Source organism: Sorghum bicolor, chromosome 2, assembly GCF_000003195.3.
Source record: "Sorghum bicolor cultivar BTx623 chromosome 2, Sorghum_bicolor_NCBIv3, whole genome shotgun sequence".
In the NCBI taxonomy this organism is placed as follows: domain Eukaryota; kingdom Viridiplantae; phylum Streptophyta; class Magnoliopsida; order Poales; family Poaceae; genus Sorghum; species Sorghum bicolor.
In genome coordinates this window covers 75,848,961-75,861,160 of record NC_012871.2, presented here as the reverse complement: position 1 = coordinate 75,861,160, position 12,200 = coordinate 75,848,961, and positions in this window count along the sequence as shown.

Here is a 12,200-nt window from a genome sequence, read left to right as displayed (position 1 = left end):
AAAGGATTCATACCGTCCGTACTTAAAGCGAACCTTAAGTTTCTTGCGTCTTTTGCAAACTCTGGAAATTCCCTGTCTATTGCTCTCCACTGGGACCCATCAGCAGGGTGTCTCAACATGTTGTCTACTTTACGGTCTTCTTTGTGCCACCGCAATAATTTTGCATGGTCCTTATTTCTAAAAAGACGTTTCAGACGTGGTATTATAGGAGCATACCACATAACCTTTGCAGGGATTTTTTTTCTGGGATGTTCTTCCCCCTCAACATCGCCAGGGTCATCTCGCTGTTGACGGTCCTTAAGTATCAAATTTAATTATCAAATAAACAAAGAAAAGGATCCAAATGAAATAAAGATCTAGACTTAGGGTTTTATCTGACAGAATTCCACGAGTTTTGGTGTTTGTCTATTTCTGCAGGGGGTTATCAGGAAATATGGAAGAAAGGCCCACATGTCAGGATTACGTAAAGATATTAATGTGCTGCGCAATTATCTTACATCTAGAAGACTCCAGAAGCCACGAGACCGAAGCGGAGGCGAAACGGGGCCAGACCCTGGGCGGCCGCCCAGTTGGTCAGGGCGCCCGCCCACCTCTGGAGTCCAATCAGGACTCTGCCTTGCGGGAAGTCTCCACCGACCTAAAGGATGAATCTAAACCATACAATCTATGTCGGTTTGATCCAAGGCCTATATTCACTTGAAGGGACTATAAAACCAGACCTCCTGGCCCCTGGAGGAGAGAGCCTCTCAACCCTAATTCATTGTTCCATCAAGGGAGAAGAAGCCTCTGATCAAGATTAGAGCCACCACATCAATTAGATATCTAGATTAGCATAGCTACATAGGATTAGAACTAGAAGGAGTCAATCTTCGATTGGTTTCCGGATCTGTCAGGAGGATTCTTGGTAATTCTCTAATTGTGCTTCTAATTGCTTTCTAATTATCTTTGTTCTTCAATATTATGAATATGACTTTGTTCTACTTCAATATATTGCTTATGACTTTGCTCTACTTGCTTATATTCAAGATTATATTGTTCTTAGTTTATTATAGTTATGTACTTGGCTTAGTTAGATACGATCTATATACATGCTTAGGATCGTATAGCGTTTATCCATCGGATCCATGGGTAAATGATAGATATTGTGTAGGCGTGGTGCTTATACCGTATTTATCTGCGATTGTACCCAATATGCCAGATCGTGAGGTAGTTCGTGATAGTGACAGCTTCATTGATTCTTATATAGTCCCCCTCTCGTGTATTGGGCTGGCAGAGCAACATTATTACAGGGGAGTGATTGCTATGTTTCTCATATTCCTTGCTAATATCACTATGCATGGGCGTAGTCTTGTCTCGCAATGATTGCTAAGTATGCTTGCACTAACTATGATAATGCTAGACTATATAGTTAAGAATAACTTAGGAAATATTCTTGTAGTTCGTTCTAATACCATGCTAATGACTTTCTAGAGTATCTAATTGAGGTGCTTATCATATTTATTATGTGGCTAGATCAGATTAGTTATCCTTGTCACTATTATCATTTCATATATCTTTTATGTGACACTTATCCCTGTATGAAGAGTTAGATATAATGTTCTCAATTATACATGCAATGATAGATACTCAATCTCATATTCTATTCTGTAATCAATAGTGATGATTGCTAATCCCTTCCCAGTGGTAAAAATATAAATAACGATACCTGGAATACTTCCCGGTTAAAATGCTGCATCGGTATTAATCTGTGCGCTTGCAGATCCCATTCATTATTTATTTAGAAGAGCAATTGCATATTTCAATACCGCGTCTCTTATATCATGCTGGGGATGACAACTTGGCTTAAGTGGTGTGAGGGATAGGTTTGGCATTTTTGGCACCGTTGCTAGATTTAGAGAACTTAGTCTACTTTTAGTAATGATGTTAAGAATACCCAACACTCGCCTGATCTTATACCGTGATGCTTTACATACGGGGCATTCATCTAAATTCTCGTAGTACTTGCCACGGTATAGGATGCAGTCGTTAGGACATGCATGTATCTTCTTGATTTCTAATCCCAAAGGACAGACGATCTGTTTTGCTTCGTACGTAGTAGTGGGCAGTTCATTAGGCTTTGGCAGCATTTTTTTTGGATCTTCAGTAATTGCCCAAATGCCTTATTGGATACACCATTCTGTGCCTTCCATTTTAACAGTTCTAGTGTTGTACCCAGTTTTTTTTGCCTATCCTGGGCAGATGGGTATAATAATTTCTTGTGATCTTCTAACATGTGGTCAAACTTTGTCTTCTCTTTTTCACTTTCGCAATCTTTTTGTGCCTCACGAATGACATCACCAAGAGCATCATCTTCAACAGGTGCGCCTTCTGCATCTGCCTCATCTTCAGCTTCTCCCATTGCTGTATCACCGAAGTCACCGTATTGAGCAATAATGTCGTCAGGCTCCAACTGTTCTTCTTCACCTTCTTCCATCATTATACCGTTTTCTCCATGCTTGGTCCAACAAATATAGTTTGGCATAAAACCCGACTTCAACAAATGTGAGTGAATATTTCTAGAGCTAGAATATTCCTTCAAATTCTGACACAAGGCACATGGGCAACATATGAATCCATCCCGCTTGTTTTCCTCGGCCACTCTTAAGAAATAATGCACACCATCAATGAATTCTTTGGAGCGGCGATCGGCATTGTACATCCAATGACGTGTCATTGTCTGCATTGCAATGTAAAATATTATAAGTTTCTAATTTTTTATAAAGAAATTAAAGTAACAAATAACCTAAAATTCTCTATTTCTGGTTTTTCTAAACCAACAAAATTAAAAATACATAAAATTTCTATATTTTCTAACTAATCATGAAATGTGGCATGCATACTAGTTATAATTAACTAATTAACCATGTCATAAAGTGCAAATTAAAGTATTATAAGTTTCTAATTTTTAATAGAGAAATTAAAGTAACAAAAAACCTAAAATTCTCTATTTCTAATTTTTATAAACAAGCTAAATTAAAAAAGCACAAAAATTCTCTATTTTCCTAAATAATCATGAAATGTGGTATGTATACTAGTTATAATTAAATAGCTAAATCGGTCAAAATTGCAAATTAAAGTATTATATGTTTTTATTTTTAATAGAGAAATTAAAGTAACAAAAAACCTAAAATTCTATATTTCTATTTTTTCTAAACAAGCTAAATTAAAAAAGCACAAAAATTCTCTATTTTCTTAAATAATCATGAAATGTGGTATGTATACTAGTTATAATTAACTAACTAAATCGGTCAAAAATTGCAAATTAAAGTATTATATGATTTTATTTTTTCTAAACTAATTAAAATAAAAAACATATTACCACTATTTCTCTAACAAAACGCGTCGCTTTTGAAATGGCGATGAAGCTAATAACCTCTTAAAAAAATCATAAAATAAAAAATAATATACATAACACTAGGAAATGACATACGCCGCTTCTAAATGTTGAGAAGATGAAGCTAGTGACCTCTTAACAAGTCGATGACGGTGTAGAAACGATGAAATGAATCAATAGCCGGAGATGAGAGCAAGCTAGAACAAGCAACTCCAAATGAAGAACACAGCAAAAGAGTGAAGATCGATGGGCTCGGCCACGAGAAGAAGAGTTCAAATATGGGGAGGGACATTTAATCCCGGTTCCTTTTAAAAACCGGGACTAAATTCCAACACTAGTCTCGGCTGGTGGGACGGACCGGGACAAAAGCTTTTAATCCCGGTTGGTAACACCAACCGGGACTAAAGGCTTGGCTTTTGTCCCGGTTGGTGAGAACAACCGGGACTAAAAGTCCCCTCTGCCGATGTCTGACATAATAGCCGTTGGGCAGGGGACTTTTAGTCCCGGTTGTTCTCACCAACCGGGACTAAATATGTTTTTGTCCCGGACTCTGTTTTGGCCGAGATTATTGTTCATTTTGGGCAAGTGACCAAAGGCCTGTTCTGTAGTAGTGGAAAAGTACTTTTATAAAAGTATATCTCTATCATTTTTTCTAAATATTTTTATAAAAAATAAGAGATAAAAATTATATTTTAGAGACCATGTCGCTGCCGTAAACTACTTCTAAATACGATACGGGAGGAGTGCTGGGGACGACGATCCTAGTAGGCGCAATTCAAACACGCCCTTCAAACGGACTCTCTTAGGTGGCAAAATGTAGATGAAATCAGAATTTAAATTCGGGCTGGTTTATTCAATTTCTCAGTCTCGTCTAGGGAGCTGCGCGCGGGCAGGCTAGTGCTACTACGGAGCACGGTGGTTGCTTGGTCACTGGATTACCCTTGGTTAATTCATACACCTGTCCAGATATATTGTACACACGGGCACACGGCACGGCTTATTGTCTGCGTGTCTGTCGAGTCCGATATGTATAGCTCATACCTATACTAAGTTTGACTTTTTTTTACATCAAATTTGACGACTCATTTTATTTAAAATTTTATGTAAATATTTTTTTTTGTCGTGTATTGATTTATTAATAAAAAGTTTTCAAGAATGACTTAAATTTTAACTATATTTGCATAAATTTTTTGAATAAGACGTGGCCGTATCTGATTTTAGACCCATCTCCCTCCTTAATAGCTCAGTTAAATTGTTAATTAAGACCCTGGCTAATAGACTCCAACCCAAGATAACCTCACTCATTCATAAAAACCAGTATGGTTTTATTAAGAAAAGAACCATTCAAGATTGTTTAGCATGGTCGTATGAATATCTCCATCTGTGCCACCACTCCAAAAAAGAGATTGTCATCCTTAAATTGGATTTTGAAAAGGATTTTGATAAGATTGAACACTAGGCCATGCTCATATTGATGGAGGCAAAGGGTTTTGGACGCAAATGGCTAGCCTGGATGAAGGATATTTTCTTCTCTGAAACTTCTGACATCCTTCTTAGGCCTTGTTTAGTTCCGAAAAGTGAAAAGTTTTCGGTACTGTAGCACTTTCGTTTGTTTGTGACAAATATTATCCAATCATGGACTAACTAGTATCAAAAGATTCGTCTCTTGATTTACAGCTAAACTATGTAATTAGTTTTTGTTTCCGTCTATATTTAATATTTCATGCATGTGCCACAAGATTCGATGCGACGGGAAATCTTGAAAACTTTTTGGTTTTCAGGGTGAACTAAACAAGGCCTTAATACTTTCCACTACAGGAGAGGAGTCAGGCTAGGTGACCCTCTCTGCCCCCTCCTTTTTGTCCTTGCAACTAATTTCCTTCAATCTATGATCAACAAGGCTAAGGAGCTAGGCCTTTTGCAACTTCCTATCCCTCTGTCCTCATCTCCTGATTTTCCTATGGTTCAATATGCTGATGATACCCTCATCATCCTGGAGGCTGATGCTAGATAGATCTTCTTCCTCAAATCCCTTCTTAATAGCTTCTCTCTTTGCACTGGCCTCAAGGTTAACTTTAACAAATCGATGATGGTGCCTATCAATATTCCTAATGATAAGTTTGATCTCCTTGCTGCAACCTTTGGCTGCTCAAAAGGAAGTTTCCCTTTCACTTACCTTGGTCTTCCTCTGGGTATCTCTAGACCAAAAAATTCAAGATTTTCTTCCTTTGCTTAACAAATGTGAAAAACGCCTGATTGGCCTATCCCCTTTTCTTAATCAAGCTGGAAGACTCCAAATGACTAATGCTGTTTTCTTCTCCCTCCCCACCTTTTCCATGTGCACTCTTGCTTTGCCCAAGACAGTAATAAAACAACTTGATAAGTATAGGAAACATTGTGTTTGGAGAGGTTCTGACATCCATGATAAAAAAACACCAAAGGCTGCCTGGAAATTAGTCTGCAAACCTAAGCCCGAGGGAGGTCTTGGTGTTATTGATATTGAGCAACAGAACAAAGCTTTGCTTCTGAAACATTTTCATAAATTCTTCAACAAGGTTGATCTACCTTGGGTTCACATTGTGTGGGGATAGCATTACAACAATGGTAGACTTCCTTCTCATACAAAGAAACGATCTTTCTGGTGGCATGATATCTTAAAACTGTTGCCTGACTTCAAAAACATTGTTGTCCCTCTTATTGAAAATGGTACAAGTATCATCTTCTGGCATGACCCTTGGGCTCATCAGAATCTCTCTTTGGCTGCTCCAGAGTTATTTTCGTTTGCAAAGAACAAGATGATTTCTGTCCATAATGTCCTTAGCATGGGCCATGATGAGTTTTCTAATCTTTTTCAGTTGCCACTATCTCAGATCGCCTTTCTTCAGATGCAAAATATTCAGCATGTCTTAAGCGCCATACCCCTCTCTAATATCCCAGACAAATGGTCTTACTCCTGGGGGTCAGATAAGTTTGCTGCAACAAAGGTTTATAGATGTCTGATTGGGCATCAATCCCTGATTCACATCTCGGTGAAATAGCTTTGGAAAAGTAAATGTCAGTCAAAGCATAAAGTATTCTTCTGGCTTCTGCACAATGACAGACTTAATACCAGAAATATACTTAGGACTTAGGAGAAGAAATATGCATCTTGACAATTACTCCTGTGTTCATTGCATTAGTCTTGCAGAAGAATCGGTAACTCACCTCTTCTTTGATTGCCCTTTTGCAAGAATGTGTTGGAATTCTATCAAGGTGGAAATTCCCATGAACAGCAGCCTCCCTGATGTGTTTTCTCAGATCAAAGCTCAGTTAAATTCTCAATTCTTTATGGAAACGATAATCATTGCTTGATGGGGAGGAATTTGGAATGCCAGGAATAGTCTCATCTTTAGAGGGGAAAGATTCAATCTCCTAGACTTCATAAGAGCATTCTTTAGAGAGCTCATGCTCTTGCAGCATAGAGTAAAGCCTGGATTTGAAGAACACTTCTTCCTATGGATCCAAAGTCTTCAATAGAGAGCTGCCTTGATTCAATTTATTTTTTTTCTTTTTTCATTTCCTGAACCTATAAAGTTTTATAACTTTTTGAGATCTATTATTTTCATTTAGAAAGTTTCTCCATACGAGGCCATTTACAAAATTTGAATTTCAAATTTGAGAAATTTAAACGTAGTTTTTGCATGACAACATGATTTCAAATCAAAAAGTTATCAACTACAAAGTTTCATAACTTATTGAGACCTACAAAGTTTATTTAGTCGGTTTTTTCATCCGAGGTAATTTCAGAAAATCAAAATTAAAAATTTTCAAATAAAGATGCAGTTTTAAATGATAAGATAAACTCAAATGAAAAAGTTGTCAACTATAAAATTTCATAACTTGTCAAAACCTATAAAGTTTATTTTGGTTGTTTGATAATTTGCTCATCTGAAAAGGTAATTCTAATATTTTTCACAAATCTTATATATCTCTCTTGTAGTTCTAGGAACTATAAGAGAGAGATATAATTTGTGAACAAATTTATTTTCACTTTGCCAAATGAAGAAATGGCCAAAATAAAGATTATAGATCTTGAGAAGTTATACGACTTTGTAGTTCAAAATTTTTTGATTTGAATTTCTTTAGGGCTTCAAATTTTGATTTGAAATTTTGTTTGCCGAGTGTTTCTTTTTTTGCACTCGGCAAAGAGGGTAAAAAAAACACTCGGCAAAGAGGGTTCTTTGCCGAGTGTTTTTTTTGCTGAGCGTTTTTTATTTAGCACTCGGTAAAGAAGCTCTTTGCCGAGTGCCAAAACAAAAACACTCGGCAAAGAGTCGGATTCCGGTAGTGTTGGTCTGCTGGTAGAGCTTTCTGCTTGCTGCAGCTTCTGTTGTACCCATTTTTTCTTTTTGCTTCCAGTACTTGTTGCTTTCATACTTGTTTTTTATATTTAATAAAGTTCCTATAGGGGCTGCGGCCCCTCTAAATTCGTCAAAAAATAAGATGAGTGGTCAAACTTGAGATAAAAAATCAAACGTTTTATAATTTTATAATTTGATATGGGTACGTGTCTGCTTGCTTTGTTGGATCCGGTTACGGTACAGGATCGGAGGAGGAGTCAGCTGGTCCGTCCGTCCGTCCGTCCGTGTATATATAGTTATAGATATAATTCAACCCGGCCGCCGGCCGATCCTACCGTCGTGTCATCGTGTGTGGGACAAACAAGTAGCAGCAGCAGCTAGCGTACCTCTCGATCGAGCGCGGACGACCGCACGCAGGCTTCTTCTTCTTCTTCGTCTCTCCCAGCCCGATCGATCGCATGCATCTGCTAGGAGTAGAGATGGGATGCTTTCACGTCTCATCATCGCCGGCGGCGTTTTCCGTGGCGCAGCAGCAGCCTGCTGCCGTCGCCTGCAGCTTCCGTCCGGTGGTGCGTCGTCGTGCGCACTCCGCCGCCTTGTGCTCGCCTTCGCCGCCGCGGCTGCAGATGATGCTACGCCCGGCGGCCGAGACTCCCCGCCCACGCCTTGCCTGCATCCGGGCGCAAAACCACCATGTCGGCGACGGCGACGGCTACGGCGACGGCGATCGTCCACTCCCACCTGGTGCTGACAGTAGTGTTCGTCTTGCCCTAAATAGGCGGAAAAAGCATAATTTCCCAAAGGAAGACCGTCACATCTCTTCGCACCTAGTTAAACTCATCCTCGTTATCGATGGACTACTGGTATGTATGGACGTTATTTCTCTCGTCTTAATGATCTATATTTGCTTGTGTTTGTGTGTAAACTTTCTTTATTTTGGATGACAGAATTAATGCTAATAACATGCTGCGTCCATATATCATTTCGCCGTTGACATGCATGCAGCACCAAGAGGCCGGGGCAAATTCTCGAAGCTTATGCGGATTAGCACACAATGCTGTCGCCATGGCATCCCTTCTCGTGGTAATTAAGTTCGTTTGCTAATATACACATTAAATTCTGGGCCTCTGCATTCATGCATATATATGCATTACCAATAATCACCATGCATGCATTATGTTCGACAGCTAACTTGTTGTACATGACAAATTTTCAGGACACCGCAAGCCTGAATCCCACTGTGCCCGGTGACATCTCCAGGGACACAGTGCACAGGACCCTGGGTGCCTACGTGCAAATCTTTGTGCAAATCGCAGATGACACATTCAACAACAAAGTCAGCACGGAGACTGTCACATCGTACCTTGGTGGCCTCAGAGGTGTGGCCTCTGTTGCCCACATCCTGCTCCAAGCTGCTCTCGAAGGCCTCAGCCAGGAGCACCCAAAAGAAAGCCTGTCAGAGTATGCCTTCAACTATGATGTGAAGAAGATGTACCGCGTGTATGACCGACGGATGCGTGAGCTCCAAGATGGCATCCGGAACTCTCCAACAGACATACATACACGCAAGGTACGTATTACTCATGGACCTTAATTTTTTATTTATTTAGTCATGCATCACGTTTATTTACTTCAATTTATTTTACAGATTTTGATGCCGACGATCTTTGAAGGCATGGATGTTACAGAATCATTCGTCTGGCTCATGATGGCTCGCCGGAAAAGAACACTAGAAAAAACTCATAGCAAAGTAGTAGAGTAATAGTTTCTGTATATATAAGGGCTTGTTTAGTTCCCAAAAATTTTGGAAAATTAACACTGTAGCGATTTCGTTTGTATTTGACAAATATTGTCCAATCATAGACTAACTAGGCTCAAAAGATTCGTCTCGTCGATTCCGACCAAACTGTACAATTAGTTTTTATTTTCATCTATACTTAATACTCCATGTATGCGTCTAAAAATTCGATGTGACGGGAAATCTGAAAAATTTTGCAAAATTTTTTGGAAACCAAACAAGGCCTAAGCGTCTTACAAACAATTCGTGCCTATAGTATATGTGAAAAACATGTGTTATACATCGTACGCCAATGTATAATAATGTACTACTCCGTTTGTCCTTCAACAACACCTTCTATAAATTGGAGAGTAGTAGTGGCTGGTAGATCTAGAAAAACAACGTGGCAGATTTAGAAAAACAATTTGGAGCCCATCTTTCTATATTTCCATAATATGTATCAACTGTTCTTTCAACACCTTACGCTTCATGATGTCTAAATAGGTTATGTGGTAAGCATTTAGTAAGCAAATCCGTGAGCATCAACTTAGTACTTATGTGCTCACTTTAATAGTCTGATCATGCGAGCACCAACCAAAACATAGACTTTAAGTTAATCTCATGATTAATCTTGGATTAGGCGAGACCACTGTCCAACACGGGGGAGCTGAAAGTATAATAGTAGAAGGGGGTAACGATGGCACTAGAGACGACAGTCCTCCTTGCAGGTTAGTAGTAATAGTCAGTTCAGACAAAATTGAGGCACCAGAGATGACAGTCTTCTTTGCAGGCTAGTAGTAGTCGGTTCAGGCAGATAAGCTATGACAGAAAGTACTGCTCGCTGATTTGTTGTGAGAGAAAAACACTGCTGAATGGCTGACAGATTCGGCTGATAAGCTCAAGCGAACAAGGGAGTGTTACCTTAGGGATGTCATCTACGCCCCAAGCAACCCAGGTGTGACTAGAAGCTTTATATATACAAATTGGTATCCAGTGAATAGATGGTCGCTTGTTTCTGGGGCTTCATGGAACAACTCACAAACATCGTCTTCGAGAAAATACTTCTTCCAAAGGTTCGCTTTGCATTGTAGCCAGTGCTAAATCAGAATCCAATAAAAGGATTGACCTATGATAGTTTATGGCCACACCAGACAAAACTTGAAGATCACTTATTCATTTCCAGACTAGGTGGAGGCATGCTGGATTTGGCCCATGTCTAGTTCGTGCTCTTCGGATTCAAAGAAAATGAACCTGTGATTAGGTGCTGATGAGAAACTCATGGAGCTTATAAGATCATGCATTATTCTTTTCTCAGTCTACGGCAACAAAAGATAAGGCAAGATCAAGAAGTTGTCTTGTCTGTATAGGAGGACCTCCCTTATTATAACCGTTGTTTTGGTGCAGTGGCTGCGGGCGGCTAGGAAGGTTATGGAGAGTGTGGCATCCCAAGTCTAAACATTGTCTCAGAACAACATTAACTGATCCGTCACTAATATGATGTCCACCTTTGTGATGCACTGGTAGGTTAGGAGATGATTTTGCAGCAAAGCCCAGTGCCCCTCTGTCTAAGCTCCCCTCCATGGTGGAGAGTGGAGAGGTTGTGTATTGTATTGCCGTATTGGTGCATCCTTTCTGCCCATGACAAAGAGCTGGTGTATTCAGTGAAGAAGTTTGAGTAGGAGGAATGACTTTGATGTAATAAGGTTCTTGACACCCTAGGCCTCTTCTGTCATAGTGCTTTTGAGGCGTTTCATAGGTAACTAGTTAGTTGGCCCCAATTGTCACTAAGGAGCTGGTCTAAATGAAGGCTTGTCATTTGTGATCCAATTGATCTAGGATGCTAGGGGAAGGAGACCCCTGTCATAATAGATCAACTGATTGAGTTTCTTATGGTGGAACCTGTCCACTCATGTTTAAGTCCTCGACTTGGTATAGATGCTCGCATTTTTCTGTATTTATTCTAGGATTTAATGGCGCTATGCTTTCAGTGGTAGGTGACGTCCTCGTCAACAGCGAGATGTCTGTGGTGGCTTTATGAATCTCATGATCTGCCAATTTAGTCCTTCAAAGTTGCTCATATGGGTAGAGTTTACATATGTATGTTTATAGAGATGAATATACGTGCATTGTATGTGTCTGCGTTGTACTATACTGATCCCTCCATACCTATAAAGAAGTCATTTTGGACAAGGTTCGGATCAAATATTGGGAATATAAATTATGAATAACTTTTAAATTCTTGAGTTTAGAAATGTCAAAACCATATGAATAGATTTATCTTAAAAAAACTTTTATAAAAATATACATATATCACTTTTTGATAAATATTTTTATAAAAACAAGAAATCAAAGTTAAGCTTTGAAGACTGTGTCATTGTCCTAAACAAGTTTCTTTATAGGTATGGAGGGAGTATAATTCAAAAAAAAAATTACTCCCAGGGTGTAGATGAAGCAGTCAGAATTTAAACTCGAGTAGCAAAAATTTTGGATTTCGGGTACTGTAGCACTTTCATTTGTTTGTGGCAAATATTGTCCAATCATATAGACTAATTAAGATCAAAAGATTCATCTCGCAATTTACAGGCAAATTGTATAATTAGTTTTTGTTTTCGTCTAAATTTAATACTCCATGCATGTGCCGCAAGATTCGATGTGACGGGGAATCTTGAAATTTTTTGGAAACTAAACAAGGCCTTTATTAGTGGTATAC